At 41.4% G+C, this 19,420-nt stretch overlaps 1 protein-coding gene across 2 annotated transcripts in view; it reads left to right on the forward strand.

The window, feature by feature from the left end:
- Positions 1-3,578, forward strand: part of wnt7bb (wingless-type MMTV integration site family, member 7Bb) — a 108,361-nt gene extending 104,783 nt beyond the window's left edge. Inside the window, exon 5 of one of the 2 annotated variants that reach the window (XR_007957496.1) lies at positions 2,501-3,578. The gene's annotated coding sequence lies outside the window, so the exon portion shown is untranslated. Of the gene's footprint in view, positions 1-14; positions 32-2,500 lie in introns of those variants that run through there. The other variant, XR_007957497.1, reaches the window with a different exon arrangement.
- The last annotated feature ends 15,842 nt before the right edge of the window (positions 3,579-19,420 follow it).

Consider the following 19,420-nt stretch of genomic DNA (forward strand, 5'->3'; position numbering starts at 1 on the left):
GTTTCAATTTTTAGATTACGTATTTTTAACAAGGAAGAAAGAACAAGAGCAATAAATCTCTATTTTCATCCAATGAGACAACAGATAACTCACAATACTAGTGGTATGCTTGAAATACTTAATTAGAGAGTGCTTTCTATGTAACATTGTACCTAAATATTATTGGGATTGTCAGACTGTGTCAGAATACCACTGTGGCTACTCACCATGATAGGAAGTTGGACCAAAAATTATCTTGAAATTCATTTTAATTCCTCTATGTCCTTTCAGGTGACAATCATGGTTGCTTTAATATAATATATTTGGGAAAGGAAAGACGACCCCTACTACTCGTATGTTAGGAACATTTAGCAGACCCATACTGACCACATCAGTGCTGTTTTACATTACAGCAAGCATTTTGAAAATAAGCTCCCCCCCCCCCCCCCCCCCCCAAATTTCTCTTTTCCAGTTTTTTTTTAACTTAACCCATCCTCCATTAGATTCAGGTAGCACAAATTATTCTCATGTTGACAGGATAATGCTAATGGAATGTACTCCAAAGCCTCTGCTGGTATCTCTCTGAAAGAAGGCAGGGCATTCTCTCTGACGTTCATCCTCTGGCAAAAAATCCATAGCATAAGCTACTGGCAAATTGACAAGTACTTTTATGGGATGTCTGTCAGTTAGAAGGTCTCAAGTTGCAGTCCTTCTGACAACAAATACCCTTTTGAAAACAGATGCTGCATAGTCACCGAAACGTGGTGCATTCAAGACTCAAACCAGAACTTTTCTTGGCTAATTTTAAATATTATTAACAAATTATAAAACTGGAGTGCAGTGTTGCTGTGATGCTCACTGTTAGTGAGATTACTGCTGAATCTCTCTCAGTTTACTCAAAGTTCTACAACAGCTCGCTCTTACAGAAACCCAAGTTTTAGCAGTAAAAGTTATTGGGACATCTCGTATCATTTTTAAATTCTAACACTTAGGGACCAAACTGGATATCAGTGGAAAATGTACCACAGGAATGCAATGCATGATTAACCCACATTCACTTGATCTGGTGTAGGATTCACACAAAATGTCTGCTGCTAGTCCATGTTAACTGCAGAGATTCCTGTCTCAGTTAACCTCCATTGGGCCCAATTTTGAGAGTTAACATTAATTGAAGCAAGCTAATGCTAAGTAAAACCAGCCTCCATCTCTTAAAGGATGGGACTTTGGAGCTGGGAGGGTGGTGGGGGGAATCACTCCACATCTTTCAGGAGCTTTCACAAAGAGCTGTCTGGTCATAGGTAGGAGGGGGCACTGATTTCCGAACATGACATTGGAAACCTTGGTGGCTGAGGAGTACAGGAGGAGAGCTGGGAAGGTTTCCACACTTAGCCTCGTAGCAGTGGTAGCAAAGTAAACATTAGGAATCAGACCCAAACTCAAGCACCATCTAATCCCGCACCTACTACACCACTGGCTTTCTACATTCCTCCACAGAATCCAGCCCTATCTTCAAACACCAGGACTTTGTATACCGTAGAAGGTAGATTACCAGATAAATGTGGTGAGTCACTGGACACAAGTACCCTGTAGCTGGGTGCCAGCTCCACATTAGGCAAGGTTGGACACAGGTGCCCACTATCTGCTGAACAAACCACTCTTGCTCTCACTGAAAATCTCTACACAAGAAGAACAAAATGAATTTGACTCCTCTTCAATAGAGTGTCTCCATTACCTCACCAATGCCGTGATGCACTGTAAATGGGCAGATATCGCTAATATCTCCAACAACAGCTTAGAAGGAGTCAGAGGCATAGAACTTCTGTGCAAATTCGGGAGGAAAAATAACATGCATAAGTCACCCCAATTACATCCTTTAGAGGGTGTTATTTTGGTGGACATAGGTTTAGGAAGTAGTTGCAAGCTTGCCCATTCTTCAGCTGAACAAAATCAGTACAAGAAAACTTTGATAAATATATTTAGATAGTTTTACAAAAGAATATGATATAAATATTTTGCTTTAAGTATACCAATCATTTCAAGCAAATATTCTTAATTAAAATAACCAAGGCTGTGGGTAGTCTCCTATTGAAGATAGGACACATATTTCCAACTGGAACCCTTAAGAATAAAATGCAAAACCCACCTAACCGGTTTAATTGTTCTGTGAAATGCTTCCTTTTTGACATTTTTAAGAAAAGATGCACTTCTATCAATGATTGATAGGCTTAACTTCACACATTCATTTTTAATGATGTTATAGTTCGGTACCACATATAGACCAACCAAGAGAGACTCCAGTGTTCTGCTAACTAACTCAGAGCAGCTTGTTTCATCTGCAGCGCTTTGGGTGATCTGTAAATTCTGTTTTTGCTCTTCAACAATACATCTTCCCTCTATTTCGAAGCCCAACTAAGTATATATTTTCACAGAGAATATTTTTCTATTTGATATTTTTTATAAACTTGCAAATAATCACGTACCTCTTTGTAACTTTTTTAAATTGTTATTCCCATTTTTGCAGGTACTCTTTAGTTTTGTTCGAAAATGAAGTCATGTCACGTGGCTCTTCATAAGCAATGAATGGCAGGCGGCACTGCCACATTCAACTGGTTTATGCTTTCACTACTTTTCCTGTATCTGAAAGGCATAACAGGGAACTATTGGAGCAGAAATAAGATGTGTTTTGTTAGTTGTCTGAAGCCCTGAGGACCGGAACCGGATAACTCCTGATATTGTAGACTGGATTGACAGAAAATAAATCCGTTTCTTTCTGATAAACATTTCGCCATTAAAAAAAATATGAGATACAAAAACAGGCTTTGCTGTGTGGGTACTTTGCTGTAAGGCTAGTATTGTCAACGTGTCAGAATCATTAGCTCATTGGCATATATTCTGCAAGCTAATGCTTCTGGTCTAATTCACTATACGGACAACATGTCTGCTACTAAAATAAAACCCAGACTGAAAAGAGAGGGGGAAAAAAGTGCTAAAAGCGACAGGAGTGGTGAAACACAGGATCATTGCACTCTGCAGCCAGGCTGCTGCTGCGACAACCTTTCATCCCTTCATGTCCTATTAACCCCCTCCCAACTTATCTTTCTGCTCAACTGTTGCCATGCTATTTGTGGTCCCACATTCACCATGTGCCACAAATGTACAATGGCCCTCTACAAACATGCATCTCTGGAGCAACTACAAATCTGTGGAGCAACTTCCTCTTGCACACCTTCATAAAGAGGAACAATTGTTAGGTCTGACTGAAAGAGCAAAGGAATGTGAAGTTTATTGATGTAATAATCAGACACAGACTACAAGCAGAACCTGCTTAGTGACGGCATGACTCATAGGAAATGTACACACTGGCTTTCAAAACTATGGGATCACTTAATTCATAGATTTTCACTCTACAACCAAAGTGATCCTTTGTTGGTTTAGTTCTAGATTTATGTTGGAAAGTCTTTGGTTAACTTGAAATCAAGCAGGGGAAGGGGTCAGCAGGGTCATGGAACCCACCCTCTTAATCTTTAAAAACATTAAGGGCACATGCATTTGCTTGTTCATGTATAATGTACATATGTCTGAAGTATCCACCAAATGTGATCTATTTAAATTCTTGCACACAATATTACTGACACTGGAAAACAAAAAAATAAACAGAAAATGTTAGAAAAATGTGGCATGTTTGAAGAAAGTCAATACTTCAGGTCAGCCATCTCATCATTCAGTTTGATGAAATGTCAGTGATCTGGAAAGTTAACCATGTTTCTCCCTCCACAGATGCTACCTGATATGCTGAGTATCTCCAACATTTTCTGTTCTTATTTCAGATTTCTAGCATCTTAATATTTGCTATATTAATATTAATACTATAATACCTGGATCAGATTAAGACCATTTGATAAGTTACCTCTTGGTTCCATTCCCCTCGGCCAAACTTGGAAGCTTCTCCCCATTCAGGGTGTGGATAATGATTAAGGTCATCTTTCTACAGAATCAAAATGAATTTATACAGTATACATTATCAGAATATTTCATGCAGTTAATTACTTTTGAAGTGCAGTTACCTTTTTTCTAAATAATGCCTTATCAACTGACCATACCTTCCACTAAGAACACTATATGGAACATAATGCCTCATTTCACACTCTGGCACATCTCCCTACCTCTTTGGCACTTTCTTCTCCTTTGGGCGTCTCACTTTGTTTCACTCCTCTTGCATCTTGGTAAAAAATCTTGATTCTCTATCAGCCATCCAAATATCATAAATCTTACTGAGATATCATTAAGAATTTCCTGCCTCTGCACCTGAATGATTTCTTATCCTCACTGATTTCAAGTTCTATTCCAACTCACCCTGCTCCCTCTCCCGATGTCACTGCCTCCTTAATTCTTAGTCTTTCATATAAACTCCCCAGCCCATATTCACAGACACTCCTATGCCTTGTCACCCCAGTACTTTCATTAACCTCACTACTCCCACTGTCACAATCACAGGAAGGGCTATCTCTTATTACTTCCTTGTATTGCTTCCACTCTCCGGTCCAAACCCTCTGTGTTCATTTGTGGAAAAACTCTAAGATTCACTTAGACTTGCTTTTCAAAATCTAAACTCTCTAGCTTTTGGCCTCCATTTACAATGATGTTTCACCTTGCTCATCCGTGAATGACACTGGAATCTGCTTTAAAAGAAATCCGAAAATAAGATAAAGATACAATTGAAGAGACTGTAAAGTGATTGTTAAGCTGGTAGATTGATTAAAAACTAATGTCATTTAGATAAGGAAACTTGATATCCTTGCCTGGTTTGGCCTATATATGATCCTCATCCTATGTCAATGTGGTTAACACTTAAACAAAAACAGAAAGTACTGGAAATACTCAGCAGGTCAGGTTGCATCTGTGGGAAGAGAAACAGAGTTAATGGTTCAGGTCAGAGTGTTAGATTTGTTTCACAGTGGCAGTTTCTGAAGTTCTTTTTGATTGTCCTCATGTGGTTGACTTAAGTGCCTTCTAAAGTAGCTAAGGAAGGAACTACTGAAATAAACAGTTTCAGGGCAATCCACCAGCATCTTTTCTGGATAACTAGGGCTGGGTAATAGATGCCAGCCTTGCCAACTATACCCACAGGCCCAAGTATGAACAAAAATAAAGATTGCAGATTAGGAAAAGGCCACTGAAAAGGGTAAAGATGGATTTTAGTACTCCTGGAACATTTAGCAGAGGACAAGAAAATGTCCTAATAATTAAAACATTGAAAGGCTAAGTTCTCCATAAATTCACTATCAAGAGGGTTAAAGGGATGTTTTCGGAATGATTACTTCCCCACCTCGTGATCATTCTGTCCATTACGTGACTGGTTTTACAATACCAGAACTGAATTCTTCTGAGAGTAAAGTCAAGATCTCACCTGAGCAGCTGGAGTTGCAAAATTCCACCCACTGAACCGGCAATGCGAGTTCATCTTGATCTAGGGGCCTGCAACCCCAGATTGCAGTCAGCTTAACTCATGAATTTAATAACCATGTAAAAATAATGTTAAAGCTGTTTAGCCTCATGGAATATTTTAGTCATTGGAATTGAACAAAGGAGTACAAAACAATCAACTTCTGAATTTGTAAAAGGATTACACCAACTTACTCAGTTACATCTTAAAATATTGATCTGCATTGAATGAAAGGTCAGTCACATACCATGGCATTGAGAGAATGTCAAAACATGAGAAAAAGAAACAGGATGAGGCCTTTCAGTCCCTCGTGGCTGCTCCAACATTCAATAAGATCTTTTACCTCAGCACACTTTCCTGTACTGATTCCATATGCTTGTTGCTTACAATATCTAAAAATCTACCAATTATCTGAATATACTCAGCAAATGAGTCTCCACAGCCCTCTTGGATAGAGAATTTAAAATATTCCCTGCCCAACGCGTGAAGAAATTTCTCCTTATTTTTGTCTTGAATGGCCAACATCCCCATTTGCCTTCCTAACTCCTTGCTGTACCCACATATCAGCTTTCAATAACATATGTACAAGGAATGCCCTCTAAACACCAACTACCTTTCAATCTTTCACCATATAAGGAACCATTTAGTTTTTTATTTCTTCTACAAAAGTGGATGACCTCACGTATTTCAACATTATATTTCATTTGTCCCCTTCCTCCCCCATTCATTTGCCTGTCTGCACACTTCTGATGCCTGTTAGAATTCTTCTCAGAACATACACTGTTACTTAACATCAGCAGATGTGGATGTATTACACTCGGTTCCCTCATCCAGATCATTATCATGGCTTCCTCCCACCTGAACATGACCCATTTATTCCCACTCTGTTTTCAGTCCGTTAACCAATCCTCAATCCACGTTAGTATATTGACCTCAATCCCAAGTGCTCTAATTCGGTTTAATAACCACTTGCGTGGCATCTTCTCAAAGGACTACTGGACACCCAAATATACCACTTCAATGGATTCCCCCTTATCAATTTGATTTCTTTCACTCTCAAAGAATTCCAAAGGATTTGTCAAAGATGATTTCCCTTTTACGCTGACTCTGCCCAATGATATCACTGTTGTAACAATTGGTTTCAGTATTTTCCCGTTCCAGTATTTCAATTGATGTCAGATTAATTAGTCTGGTTTCCTGTTTTCTCTCCCCCTCCTTTCTTAATAGTGAGGTCACTATTGCATTCTTAAATCATGGAACTGCATTCTTAAAAATTGAAAGTATGATCAAACAGTTTCCCAGAGGCGTCTCAACCCCTGATGTCATGGAATATGTTCCCTGTAATATACACAAAGAGAAAGGAGGATATTTGCTCTATAAATGGGATGATGACCAGCTTTTTCTTTAAAATTTCATTTTTTGATCTGTAGGAGGCAAGACCAGTATTTCCCGTTTATCTCTAATCGCTCTCAAGAAGGTGGAGGTAAACCTGCAGTCTTAACCAGAAACGTGAGGTAATTTCAGTTACATTCTCTCTCTTAACTTGTTGTGCCTCTCATTCTTATTTCCAAAGGGTACTTCAACCAAGGCAGGAAGCTCCTGTCAGAAAGAAGTGGAGTTCTCAAGCCTGCTTCACTATTCAGTAAGATCATGGCTGATCTGATCTTGGCCTCAGCTCCAGCTTCCTGCTTCCCCATAATCTTTAAATCACCTGCAGTCCAAAAATCTCTTAACCTTGAACATTCTCAATGACTTAGTGTCCACACTTCACTATGGCATTAATTCCAAGGGTTCACAACACTTTGGAGAAGAAATTGCTCCTCATTTCTTTCTAAGTGGGTAACCCCTTGTTCTGACATTATGCCCTATATTTTTCAATTCTCCAAAAGGGAAAATATTTTCTCAGGATCTACCTTCAGAATCTTACATATATGAACATCCCATTCTTTTAAACTCCTGCTCAATGGTTCCTCAAAAGACAACCTCTTCATCTCATTAATCAACCGAGTTAACCTTACTGAACTGACTCCAATACAAATACATTTCTCCGAAAATTGGAAGGATTTCTCTATGTGACATCACCAAAGTCCATTCAATTGCAGCAAGCCTTCCCTACTTTATCGTCCATCTGCTCTATGATGAAGGCCAAAATTCCATTTGCCTTCCTAATCCTGCTGCATCTGCATACTAACCTTCTGTGTTTCTTGTATGAGAACACTCAGATCCCCGAGTAGAACAGCATTCTTTAGACCTTCTCCATTTAAACAATGTTGTATTTTTCTACTCTTCCTATCAGTGTGAATAACCTCGGATTTCCCCACAATCGTACTCCACTTGCAACAATTTCGCCTACTCAATTAATCTACTTATGGGCCTCTGTGAACTCTCTGTCTCAAATTCTCACTCTGAACAACTTCTCCTTCAACTCCACTCACTTTCTCAAAATCAAATGGTGTAGCTGTGGGCACTCACAAGGGCCAAAGCTACACCTGTCTTTTTATGGACTATGTCTTCATTTCAGTTCCCCTCCCTCAACTCTTTTTCAGTCCATGGCGACTGTATTGGTGCTACTTCCTACACTCGTACAGAATTTGAAAGTGTCATTTTGGTGCCAATTCCCACCTTGCTAACACCTTCACGTGGACAATCTCTGACTGTAGCTCTTCATCTCCACTTCAGGAAGATGGGATTAGCACCAAGCCCATGGAGTTCCACAGCTACCTTGACTATACTTCCATCCACTTTGCCTCCTGTAAGGACTCCATTCCATTCTCAGAGTTCCTCTGTCTCCATCGTATTTGCTCCAATGACACGACATTCCACATGGTGCATCCGAGTTGTTTTCTTCCTTCCTGAACTGTGGTTTCCCCTCTACCATGGTTGATAGAGCCCTTAGCCACATTTCTGCTCCCAGTCCCCCTCCTCCAGGAGAGAGCGAGGACAGACTTTCCCCTCATCCTCAGCTTCCACCCCACCAACCTCTACAATCAATGTATCATCCTCTGCAATTTCTGTCCCCATTAATGAAATTCCACCTTATGACACATCGACTCCTCCCTTTTCAGTGTTCCAAAGGAACCAGTCCCTTCCTGATTTCCTCATCTGCTCTTCTGTTCAGGCCTACCTGCTCCCTTCCTGCAGCACTTTCCCCAACTGCAAGAAACGCGGCACCTGTCCTTTTACCTCTTCACTTCCCACCCTCCAAGGACCCAAACAGTCCACTGAGGTGAAGCAGTGATTCACCTGCACTTTTTCCAATCCAGTGTACTGCATCGGGCGTTCACAATGTAGTCTCCACTACTTTGGAGAAGCCAAACACAGACTGGGGAACTGCTTTGCAGGGCACCTGTGCTCAGTTCACAGATGTGACCGAGCTTCCCTTTGCCTCCCACTTTAAATCTCCATCCCACTCTGACCTGTCCAGCTGTGCCCTCCAGCATTGTTATCACAAAGTTCAATGAAAGCTTAAGGAACAGGATCTCATCTTGTGTCCAGGAATGTTGCAACCTTCCAGCCTCAATATCGAATTTTACTACTTCAGGTAACTCACTTTATTGGCTTGCTTCAGAATTGGCTGTGAGATATTGGCTCAGTTGTTGCCTCTCCATTAACACAGCCTGATATGCTGGGCACGTCCTGGTGCTCTGCATTTCTTCGTTGTGATCTCACTCTCTAACTTGCCTCATTTTATAACTTTTATGTCCCTTTGTTCAGACTCCCACTCTAAGTACCCCATTAATAGATCAACTTGAATTACTTCATTTACAGCTCATCCCCAAGGCAACCCTGGCCTCATTTTATCAAAGGTATTTACTTTGTACAATCCAAATCTCCCACATCCTCTCCGCAACTTAAGCCAACTTATTTTCTATCTTCCTTGGTTCTGTTGAAGGATCTTCAACCCAAAAGGTTAACTCGGCTTCACTTTCCACACATGCTGCCTGACCTGCTGAGTGTTTCCTGCATTTTCTACTTTTATCTCAGTGTCTTTGTATCCTTCTTGAAAAGGCTTTCCTCCCTATCTTTGCAGCATCAGCAAATGTGGCTACAATGCACTCAGTTCCTTCATTCCTATCTTAATATAGATTGTAAATAAATTCTCATAGCACCCTACTTATTATAGCTTGCCAACCTGATCACCCATTCATTCCAATTTTCATTTTCTGTCAGCTAGCAAATATCACACTTTAATATTCTAATTATGGGGTTATAACATCATTGATAGAACTTTTCAACTAAAGTTAATCATGTTAATATGTAGGGTTCTGATGTCATCTTCCAATGAGTTACATATGAAATGCCCATATGCTGTTGTAATTTTGTTTATATTCATGTGGAAATGAGTGAAAATTATCAAAGCATAAGAAGTGCATGGTACTAGTCCACAGTACAGGGAGAATTATGATTTCACCAGTGCTAACCACCTCTTTGCTCTTATAGGAAAGTTTTCCATGGTGGGAAGGGAGCTCTGTCCTTTACAATTTAGCCATTGTTCCATTTTATTTGGTAGCATCATATAATGCAACCAGAGAAGCGTACTTAATTTCTGTGATTTTAAGGAGCGCACATGAAGTAAGCAACATGTCCAAGCTATAATCTGTCATAATGGTCATTAAATAATTACGTATCATGAAGTCAGGCTGTGTTTCAGTGCTGTTATAGATCTGATAATTTAGATATGCTGTGACTTTAAATTATACACTACAGCTGCATGTTCATTTATGAAACACATGTAAGGTGGTGGGAGATCTTAGCAAGGCCTGTATTAATTATATACCTTGAGGCATTGACTACATTCTTCAGTTCCTTTTCAACTGTAGCCCTGAATTGGCTTATGTTGGAAGGTTCCATCAGGCTTTTTGGTCTTCTTCCACGTCTGTTCCAATGTCTTGCAGATGGTGTGCACAATACTGAGCTTTCTCCCATGTTCTGCCAAGTATTTCATCCTGCAGTGGTCAGCAGAGTGCCCTGAAACACAAAAGAGAACAACTCTCTTGCTACTCAACTAACGCAACAGTGTTTCCACTGCCGGCCAACAAACATATAGCTTGAAACCTGCACATCACTGCTAAAAGGACAGATATTCAAAGTTTAAAATACCAGCCAATTGGTATTGCAGCCGGTTTTTGACCAATGGATTCTCAGAAAAGTTTAAATGTGTATCAAAATAAACACAATTCTTCTAGAACCTACTATGATAATTCTTGCCTGTTCTCCTTGGCTTTCAGTGGTCACGTGAACAAAAAGCAGCCTTAAGCAATTAGTCAGCATTTACCATGGTGCATTTGGCTGAATGAGAGTTGCAGCTGCCGCCTTCTGGCACTTATCCATTCAATCGTAAGAGATGAAAGCTACACATTCACTTCTTCTCACACCATTGTCCAAAGACCCAAATTATCCTTGCAGGTGAGACTTCAAATCACATACCCTGCTCCACTCTAAATTTATTGCATTTGTTGCTCCAGGAGCAATCTCCCATCAACAACGCTTTGCATCTGAAGTTCCCTGTTACACTTGAGCCACTTTCCATGTGGAGCCAGTGCACTGGGAGAAGTCCCTGAGATCCGATACTGCATCTCCTGATGTCAGTATTCACAGGAACGTGGGAAACCAGTCAACTAGCAGTCAAGGATAATGCAGATCCCAGGAAAATGAAAGGAGAAAGTTAGAACAGCAACAAAGAAACAGCTTCCAGTTCTTTACAATTCTTGTCACAGTTTGGACATGACTTTCCTGGCAGCAAGCTCAGGACTGGCATTTTTACTCATTTCATAAAACAATAAATCTGAAATCAGTCTTCCATGAGGAAAATGTACCAAATTGTTATGAGCAAACACAAAAGAGAATTTGAACTGCCAAAAAAAAAACCACAACTGAAACAAATCACACCAATATTTTTCAATTGCCTTTTGGAAAACATGTTTTTCTAAAGTATTTCAAAGTAATCTCTTTCAGACACTTGAAGGATAAGTATACTTTCCAAAATAGTACAATTAAACTTTCCTATAAAACCTTCTGTGTCCTTCTTCAAAATCCTTGACCTACAGCGGATATCCTTCCCACAACTATCACTCGCTCAAATTCAGTTCAGTCGCAGATGCCAGCAAGCTGCAATTCATGTGAGCGCATGACAGAGAATGTCCCAACACGCAGTCTGAGCAGAATACATTTCATTCCTCAGGCTATAATCATATTTGTAAGTTTTCTTTACTTACTGTTTAAACCTTTAGTAATGCTTTTTAGACAGTGTTAGAAAAGCAAAATACTGCAAATCCAGAACTCTCTACAGATGCTGCCTGAGCTGCTGAACGTTACCAACATTTTCTGTTAATAACCATGAGTTTTACTATTTTTGAGCATGTAGGATGTTTTGTTGGAAAACATACTAAACCATTACATTTTCTGCTATTCAATAACTACTTAGGGGAGAGAGGGGGGAGGGGAGAGGGGGAAGGGGAGGGGAGGGGAGGAGAGAAAGACAAAAATCAAAATTCCTGGTCTTAGGTGCCCTTTTTCAACACCTGAACCAACACCATGGCAGTATGGTACCATCATCTCCCTCAATGGTGTCAGAGCAAATGTGCAAAAAAAGGAGAATAAAAAATTAAATACTAGATTTCTCTAAAATATAACAAAAATCTCATCATTTAATTAACTTCTAGCTCATTTGCAGTACTATTCAATTTTTTCTGTCCTTTAATACTCTTACCTAATAGAAATGTGGTAATCCTAACATCTGCAGCTCATCCATGCAGTTAGAATAACCTAAATCCACAAAAGAATGAGTTGTATTTTTGTACAGACAACTTGTCTCTTGCTATTTCCTTCAAATAGTTTCTCACCAAAATCTTCTAAGTGACAGAGCCACTGACTATTACTAATCGTGTCCTCTCCATTCCCAATTTGCTTCCAGAATACACAAATCCTAATAACTTCTGGTTAAGCAGACCCACTTAACTCAAGTTATTTTTGTGCCCTTTCACGGGTACATTTTGGCTGCAGACCTCAAGACCATCAGATTAAACCCCTTGCTTATGCCTTTACCATCCTTCCTTCCTGACTCTATCGTCCCTTTTAACATGCAAATCTCTCCTTACCCCTACCTATCACCCACCTTCCCTTTTGCTCTCTTCTCCCCTCCCCACATTCTTTGCATCTTAAAACATATTTTATCTCTAGCTTTTCCCAATTCTGATGAAAGGTCATTGACTTGAAACTGTTTCCACTTGCTCCACAGAAGCTGCTTGACCTGCTACTTATTCCATAAATATTTTCTCACTAAGGTACCATCAGTGTTTTCTTCCATGAATCTCTATACTGAACAAGTTCTTTTCCCAGGTGGCTTTGACCCCCTCCCATTGCATAACTTTCTCCAAGCTCACCTTCTTGTTTTTCTTCCTTAATCTCTTCCTCCAACTAAACCCTAACCTATAGTTAGTTATCTCTTTAACCTTGCTTTGCTTCTCCTATCTTCTCAATCACAGAATCCCCTCTCTGATCATTTCCTTGTATCTCTCGCCTTCAACGTACCACTTCCCTCCCACTCCCAATTACCTTACACTTGCACTGCAAGATCTTAATGACCAACCAATGACCTTCTATTCACTGTGACATTGTGGCAGCTACTGATGTGCTCAATCACACCCTCACTCAGATGCTACTGAGATGTATTTAAAGCTGAAATCTATAGGATCTTGACTGGTAAGGGAGAAGGCAGGAGAATGGGTTTGAAGAAAAAACAACCATGATTGAATGGCGGAGCAGCTCGATGGGCTAAATGGCCTAATTCTGCTCCTATGTCTTATGGTCTTACCTCCACCCATGATGCTCTGGTCCCTAACAAAACAATTACTGTCTCTTCCTATGGCTTCTTCCCAGGTTGACCCAGACCTCTCCTCCCTTAAGCAGACTTGAACAGATAATAATGAGGAACTGATTGAGCCATTCATTACAGATCTGGCAAAATCTTAAAAGGCACTCTCCTGTCTACCCTTATCTGCCAACAGAGCCTCCCAGCCCTAGACAGCAAAAACTTGCCTACTTTTCTCCACTTAAACCCTCTCTACCTCTAACATTGTGCAAGTAATCCCATTGTCCCTGAGACTGAGACCATCTCCATTAAACAATCCATTGGGACAAGCCCTACCCCAGCCCTTAACTTCTATCTTCAGGTTTTTCTCCTACATCCACTCTTACCCCGGATCTCAATTCGTCCAACTCCTGCTGCCTCAGTCCTGTTCCCAAAACATTTAATGGTTCTCTCCCCACAAGCACTGATTCCCTCTCCCTCAAATATATCTTTATCAGCTCTCTCCTCAAATGACAACACGTCCCCTTGGAGTCTACCAGCATATCTCCAAAGTATTTAAGTGCATTGTAGCCTCCCAAATCTGTGCTCCTCTTTCTCAAAATCCCTTGTCAGAATCCCTCCAATTAGGAATCTGCCACAGTACCAAAACGGTGCTTGCCAAAGCTATTAAAGACATCCTGTGAGACTATGACAATGGTGATCTATCCATCTATGTTCTGCTCAATACTTTGCTATGGTTTACTCCACTTACCTCCATCATTGTCTAGCTGGGAGGGATCTTGTTCAATTCTTGCCTGTTTGGGTGAACCCAGAGAATCACTTACAATTACTTCTCTTCCCAGTCCTGCAACGTTACTTCTGGTTAACAAAGATCTATTCTTGACACCCTCCCTATTCCTTAGCTACAAGCTGCTCCTCAGCATTGTCATAGAACATAGAACAGTACAGCACAGTACAGGCCCTTCGGCCCATGATGTGCCAACCTATATAAACCTTATCCCCATTCAATCTATCCCCCCTCTACCTCACCTCCCACAACCCTCAATTTTTCTTTCATCCATGTGATCATCTAATAGTCTCTTAAATAACCCTATTGCATCGGTCCCTACCACCATCCCCAACAGTGCATTCCAAGCATCCACCACTCTCTGTGTAAAAAACCTAGCTCTGACATCTTCCCTGAACTTTTTTCCATGCACCTTAAATGGGTGACCTCTAGTATTGGCCAATGCTACCTTGGGGAAAAGATGCTGGCTGTCCACTCTGTCTATGCCTCTTATAATCTTATATACCTCTATCAAGTCTCCTCTCATCCTCTGTCTCTCCAAGAAGAAAAGCCCAAACTTGCTCAGCCCCTCCTCATTAGACATGCTTTCCAACCCAGGTTGCATCCTTGTAAATGTCCTCTGCACCCACTCTAAAGCTTCCACATCCTTCCTATAATGTGGTGACCAGAACTGGACACAATATTCCAAATGTAGAGCTGCAGCATTACCTCTCGGCTCTTGAACTCAATCCCCCGGCTAATGAAGGCCAGCACACCATATGTCTTCTTAACCGCCCTAACCACTTGTGAGGCAACTTTGAAGGATCTATGTACTTGGACCCCAAGATCTCTCTGTTCCTCCACACTGCTAAGAATCCTGCCATTAACCATGTATTATGCCTTCAAGTTCGGTTTTTCTAAAGTGTATCACTTCACACTTCTCTGGATTGAACTCCATCTGCCACTTCTCCACCCAGTTCTGCATCCTGTCTAAATCCCATTGCAACCTATGACAGCCTTCTTCACTCTCTACTGCACCACCAACCTTCTTGTCATCTGCAAACTTACCAACCCATCCCTTCCACTTCTTCATCCAAGTCATTTATAAAAATCACAAAGAGCAGGGGTCCCAGAACAGATCCCTGCAGAACACCACTAGTCACGGACCTCCAGGTGCAATACTCCCCTTCTACAACCACCCTGTGGGCAAGCCAATTCTGAATCCACACAGCCAGTTCTCCATGGATCCCATACCTCATGACTTTCTGAATGAGCCTACCATGGGGAACCTCGTCAAACACCTTGGTAAAATCCATATATACCACATCCACTGCACTACCTTCATCAATGTCTTGTCACTTCCTCAAAAGACTCTATTAGGCTCATGAGGCACACCTGCCCCTCACAAAACCATGTTGACTATTCCTAATAAGACTATGCTTCTCCAAATGCTCATAAATTCTGTCCCTAAGAATCCTCTCCAATATTTTGCCCACCACCGATGTAAGGCTCACTGGTCTATAATTCCCGCGATTAGACCTTTTACCTTTCTTGAACACTGGAACAACACTTGCCATCCTCCAATCCTCTGGTACCACTCCTGTGGCCAGGGAGGACTCAAAGATCATCATTAGTGCTCCAGCAATCTCTTCCCTTGCTTCCCATAGTAACCTGGGGTATATCCTGTCCGACCTGGGGACTTATCTACCCTAATGCTTTTTAGCAGCTCCAACACTGCTTCTTTCTTAACCCCAACGTGCTCCAACACATTTGTCTGTTCTACGTTAACCTCACATTCGTCTTAGTCCCTCTCCCTGGTGAACACGGAAGCAAAATATTCATTAAGGACCTCCTCTACCTCCTTTGCCTCCAGATACATGCCCCCCACCTCCACCCCCATCCCTGAGCGGTCCTACCCTCACCCTAGTCATCCTCTTGTTCCTCACATACGTGTAGAATGCCTTGGGGTTTTCCTTACTCTACTCGCCAAGGACTTCTCATGTCCCCTTCTAGCTCTCCTAATTAAGCTCCTTGCTGGCTACCTTATAACTCTCGAGCCCTATCTGATTTTTGCTTCCTAGACCTTAAGTATGCTTCCTTCTTCCTCTTGACTAAACCTTCCACCTCTCTTGTTAACCATGGTTCCTTCACCCTACCATCCTTTCCTTGTCTCAATGGGATAAACCCATCTAGAACCCCACGCAAGTGGTCCCTAAACAATCTCCACATTTCTGCAGTGCATTTACCAGAGAACATCTGTTCCCAGTTTATGCTCCCAAGTTCTTGCCCAATACTATTGTAATTTGCCCTCCCCCAATTAAACACTTTCCCATCATATCTGCTCCTATCTTTGTCCATGGCTATACTAAAGGTCAGAGAGTTGTGGTCACTATCCTCAAAATGCTCGCACACTGAGAGGTCTGTCACCTGACCAGGTTCATTGCCTAATACTAGATCCAGTATGGCCTCTCCTCTAGTCGGCCTGTCTACATACTGTGTCAGGAATTCTTCCTTCTCGCATTTCAACCCATCTAACTGATTGCATTTATGCCCCATCCCTTGCCTATAACTCCCCCACCTTCTCTGGACTCATCGCATCTACTTCTACACCAACCGATCCATCTTCTAACCTAACACTCCGGTTCCCATCCCCCTGCCAACCTAGTTTAAGCCCTTACCAACAGCTCTAGCAAACCTACCCGCAAGGACATTGGTCCCTCTCCAGTTCAGGTGTAACCCGTCCCTTTTGTACAGGTCATACCTACCCCAGAAGAGATCCCAATGATCCACAAATCTGAAATCCTGCCCCAACTCTTCAGCCACTCATTAGTCTGCCGTATCTTCCATTCTACCCCTCCCTGGCGCGTGGCACAGGCAGCAATCCAGAGATTACTACCCTTGAGGTCCTGCTTTTTAGCTTCTTTCCTAACTCCCAATACTCACTCTTCAGGACCTCATCCCTTATCTTACCTATGTCGTTGGTGCCAATGTGCACCACGACTTCTGGCTCCTCCCCCTCCCCCTTAAGTATGCTGTGCACTTGACCTGAGATGTCCCTGACCCTGACAGCTGGGAGGCAACATACCATCTTGGGAGTCTCGTTATTGTCTACAGAATCTCCTGTCTGTCCCCCTAACCAACAAATCCCTTATTACTATCGCAATCCTCATCCCTTGCCCCCCTTCCCTTCTGAGCCACAGAGCCAGACTGTGCGCCAGAGGCCATTTCTACATGCTCACTGACAACAGCATTCAGAGGTGCCAGAAGTGCCAGACTGCTTGAGCAACATCCGATATGGGTGCACCAGGAATTATAATCAACTGGGAAGACCAAAGGCATTGTCTTCAGTCTTAACTGCCTACTCCAATTCTTCCCCACTGCAACACACAAACACTGTTGAGGTGCACCTATATTTAGTACCAAAAGGTCATTGGTGAGGCAGCTATTGGCATTGTTTCAGACTTTGCCTCACCTCAGCTAGAAAGGTTACCAATGGAGATCAGATAATGGTGTCATTGCTAAAACACCCATGGAATGAGTATGTTAGCAGGTAAATGCTGAAAGAGCACTCACAGTTAGTTTAAGCACACTCTGTGAACAGTAGGTGTTTGAGCAGCTTGCAGAGAATTCCCATACTGTCCAGTGGGCCTCTCGTTGTCTGGAGCATTCCTTTAAGTAGGCACAAAGGCAGCAAAGCAGCACAATGTACTCCTAGCTTGTCGGTATTGAAGAAAGGCTAAAGGTTGTACCCCAATGCTCCAATTTATCCCAGCAATGGAGGACATGTAGGCTGTGTTGCCTGTCACATTACTAGGTGTGACTGACACTGGGAAGACATCCGCTGCGCTATACTGGGTTAATATACTGGTGGTGAATTGAGCTAATGGACAGAAAACAGAGTGGAAATAAATGATTTGGATGAGGAGGCCAAGTATAATGTATCTTATGATACAAAGTTGGGTGGCAGTGTGAGTTGTAAGGATGTTGAGAGGCTGCAGGTGGGTATCAATAAGCCAATGGGGGGGGGGGGCGCGGGGGTAGGAAGGAGGACTGGCCAAATGGAATATAATGAGAGGCCATTCACTTTTATTTTAAAAAACGCACAATACTTCTTTTAAATGGTGTGATATTGAAAAGTGCTTATGTCCAGAAGGTGCTTTATGGACACATCACAGAAAGCTGATATGCAGGTACAGCAAGCAATAGGAAGGCAATGGTATGTTGGCCAGGAGGAGTTGAATGCAAGATATCAAATGGAATTCATAAAGGGCCCTGTTGAGACTGCTCATGAAAAATTGTGGACCATTCTGGTCTCCATACCCGAGTAAGGATATATTGTGATAGAGGGAGTTCAGCAAAAGTCCATTAGATTGATCCCTGGGATGGCGTGTGCCCATGTGTGCATATAATGCATCCTATGGAAAGAGGAAGGTTTACTTTCTGTCAGGATCACATCCTTCCACGTGTTCTATCATAAAGATGCAAAACAATGAACAATGATACAGTTTCTGCATCCATTAATACATTGAGTTTTTTTTCACACGTTCATTTCAACCAGCTGTTACATTGTTCGAGTGTGTTCATATTTGAACAGCTTTATGGTGCTTTCTACTCACCGAAGGAGCAAGTGACAGGAGTGGGGGGGGGGGGGGGTGTGGGTGGAAAGGAGGGATTCTTCTTTCCAAAATATAATGAGCTTCACTGGGTTTCCTGATGAATTGTTACTGATCTGCACAAAATAAGACATGCAGGTTTGAGACACAAATAAAAATGGATGAAACTAGAAAGCAAGGAGATTATACAAGTATTTCATTTGTCCAATTCTATATTTACACACTACTCTGAGATAAAAGAACAAATCATTCAGCAACTGAATTATCACTTACTAGATTCAAACAAAGAACCACAGAAATAATTCAAGGAGAAACTGTTGAAGAAAGTTATAAACTGGGACAGGACATTTTAAAAGGACTGTTCCTGCACAAAGCAAAATTAACAAAACATGTTTTTACTTGTTAAGGTAATAGAGAATAATTTGTGTCATATTGTGAATAGGTAGAGGATGGTAGCTGAACAAATGTGTTGGACTCCAGGTAGATCTGACATTAGTAGAGTTGATTGACAGAAGACTTTGAAATTTCAACACAGCTGCAGAAAAAACTGGAAGGGCAAGTCAGAGAAAAGGGTATTATAGAGTTCATGTCAATTTGAAGTGTGAAGCAGATTGATGGCTGCAACAATGTTCTGTTCTTTGTCTAATCACCCAACACCAAACTTTTTGTTACTACACACTTTTAACCAATTAGAAAACATGCTATTTGAGTAAATATGCTAACCCAAATATGCCTCGAACTTACTTAACTCAGTTCAAGAAATCCTTAAATTTAAAGCATTCTGAAAGAGTCCATATTTACAGAAATCA

The sequence above is a fragment of the Pristis pectinata genome, chromosome 15, assembly GCF_009764475.1.
Source record: "Pristis pectinata isolate sPriPec2 chromosome 15, sPriPec2.1.pri, whole genome shotgun sequence".
NCBI lineage: Eukaryota > Metazoa > Chordata > Chondrichthyes > Rhinopristiformes > Pristidae > Pristis > Pristis pectinata.